Here is a 2,547-nt window from a genome sequence, read left to right as displayed (position 1 = left end):
ATAACTTACTTGCTCAGCACGTGGAAGACCAGAGTAGAGAGGCAAAGTAAGCAATCCTAAAAAAGATTATGAGATATAGAAATCTTAGACACATTTGGCATAACCTTGCATCTGATGCTTCAAAATAACACTCCAACTACAAAGACCAGCACAAAACTTTTCCAATATTTTCGTAACAAATTGGATAAAAGTGAATAAATGAAACAACAACAATAAAGAGTTGAAACTGAGTAAAAATACTACGTTCCTTGTACCTGAAGAGTTTCTCCCACGGCTTTGAACTTCTTCATTAAGCATTTGTACGACAGCATCAATATCATCTTGTCCAGTAAGAAACACCAAAATATGAAAATTGAGGATGTGCTCCCGAAGAGCATAAAATCTGCAAAGACGAGATCTCCTCCCTTCGGATCTCTGACGAAGCTCTAGATCTTGCGAACTTCTAATGAGATCTTGCTGCCTTCTGGAGAGATATCTTGCACTAAGAGATCCAGCGTTACCGCCTGTTAGAGATTCGGCGTCGAAGCGGCGATGAGCGAGTGGAATCTCAGACGGTGACAAGAGGGACTCTGATGATGAAGGTACAACGACGGTGATCTCACGACACAGATATCCTGACAAATTCGCGATCAGGAGAGCGCTGGCGATGGTAGACGAAGGGGCCGGAGGGAAAGAGAAGAGAGAGATGAGCCGGAGGGAGAAGGGAGCGCATAGAGAGAGAAAGAGAGATGTTAGCTGGAGGAAAAAAAGTTAAGAGTATGTTTGGTAGGAAAGAAAAGTAGAAGGAAGGAATAAGGTGGAATAATTTTGGGAGGGAAAATGAAGGGCTTGTTCTTTTGAAGTTTAACTTGAGTATAATTCTTGAGTTGAATTTGAGTTATAACTTGAGTTGAACTTATAACTTGAGTTTGTGTTTGGTTGTGTACATTTCAATTATGATTTGAGATAAGAATCTTTTTGAGTTTGTGTTTCAGTAAGTCAAAACTTGAATTTGTATTTAGCTAGTATTTTAATAAAAACTCAATACTGATGAAAAATTTTAATATGGTATATGGGTCGGGTTTTATTCTTCTTTTCATTGTCAACGCATAGAAAAAAAAAATCATCTCAATCAGAATTAAAACGAAAAAGTTATAGCCTTTTTAAGAATAGAAAAAATACTGTTCATTAATTTGAGTTCGAGTTTCTGAACTCGAGTTGAAGGGAAAACTTGAACTCGAGTTTTAGTCCTAAACTCGAGTTTAAACTTAAAAGAACATGAACTTGAATAAAGTTGTAACTTAGAGTTGTCTTTTTTTGAATTTTTCACTCAAAAGAACAAGCTAGAAAATGCAAGTTGTTTGGTAGGAGAGAAAAGAGAAAGGAAGAGAAAATGGAGTGAAAAATAATACATGTGGGCCCCACTATTTTTTTCCTTTCCATAAGTGGGCAGAAAATGGGATGAAAAATTAGGACAACTCATTAAAGCGAGCAAAGTTACTAAACTATCATTTTCTCCATCAACATCCAAGCAAAAAATTTAAGGGTATAAAAGTAATTTACGAGTAAGATTTTTTCTTTCCTCCTAATTTAACTTCTAATACCAAACAAGTGAAGGTAAGCTCATTTTCTTTCCATCTTCTCATACCAAACAACATAAAAGAAAATCAATTTCCTTTCCATCATTGCTATTTTCCATCACTTTCATATTTTCTTTCCATCCTATTTTTTTTCCTTCCTACCAAACATAGCATAAATGTGACTCCTCAAATAGGTGAAATGAATGGGACCCCAAGACTTATTCATTTGCACTAAAATTAAAAAAAAAAATAAACTTATGTTATAATTTCATTTAAGTTTAAGTTTTTTTTTTTTCAACTCAAGTTTCTAAATTCAAATTCAAATTAATGAACAGTTTTTTTCTATTCTTAAAAACATAATTTTTTTATTTTAATTCTGATTGGGATTATTTTTTTCTATGCGTTCACAATGAAAAGACGAATAAAACTATCACTATTGAATTTTTATTAAAATATTATTTAAATACAAATTCATGTTTTGACTCACCCAAACACAAATTTACACAATTCAAAACATAACTCAAAATGTGCGCATCCAAACACACTCAAATTAAAATTCTAACTTAAACCATACTCAAATACACTTTAACTCAAATCAAGATCTGAATTTAAGTCACCCTAACTCAAAAAATATAAATGAAAAAGCCCTAAGGTTTTGAATATCAGATTTTAAATGAGAGTGTTTTAAGTCTTTTAAGATGTGGTCTAAAATATTCTTAGTTAGTCTAATAACTTATGGGGCGTTTGGTATGTAAGAATCAGTAGGAATCATATTCCCCGGAAAGTGATGGAGGGTAATATAATTCTTAAGAATAATACATTACTATATTTGGTTTCATACAAGAATCTTTTACAAATTCTCAGGAATATTACATTACTGTGTTTGGTTGTTCGCATGGAATAAGATCCATAATAATAATAATAATAATAATAATAATAATAATAATAATAATATTACTATTATTATTAATAAAAATAAAAATAATAA

At 32.0% G+C, this 2,547-nt stretch overlaps 1 pseudogene; it reads right to left on the bottom strand.

The window, feature by feature from the left end:
* LOC112094133 overlaps positions 1–2,547 on the bottom strand; it is a 16,991-nt pseudogene that overhangs the window by 14,037 nt on the left and 407 nt on the right.

The sequence above is a fragment of the Morus notabilis genome, unplaced genomic scaffold (assembly GCF_000414095.1).
Source record: "Morus notabilis unplaced genomic scaffold, ASM41409v2 Scaffold905, whole genome shotgun sequence".
Lineage (NCBI taxonomy): Eukaryota > Viridiplantae > Streptophyta > Magnoliopsida > Rosales > Moraceae > Morus > Morus notabilis.
Note: the sequence above shows the minus strand (reverse complement) of the source record. Positions and strands in the feature narration are given on the sequence as shown.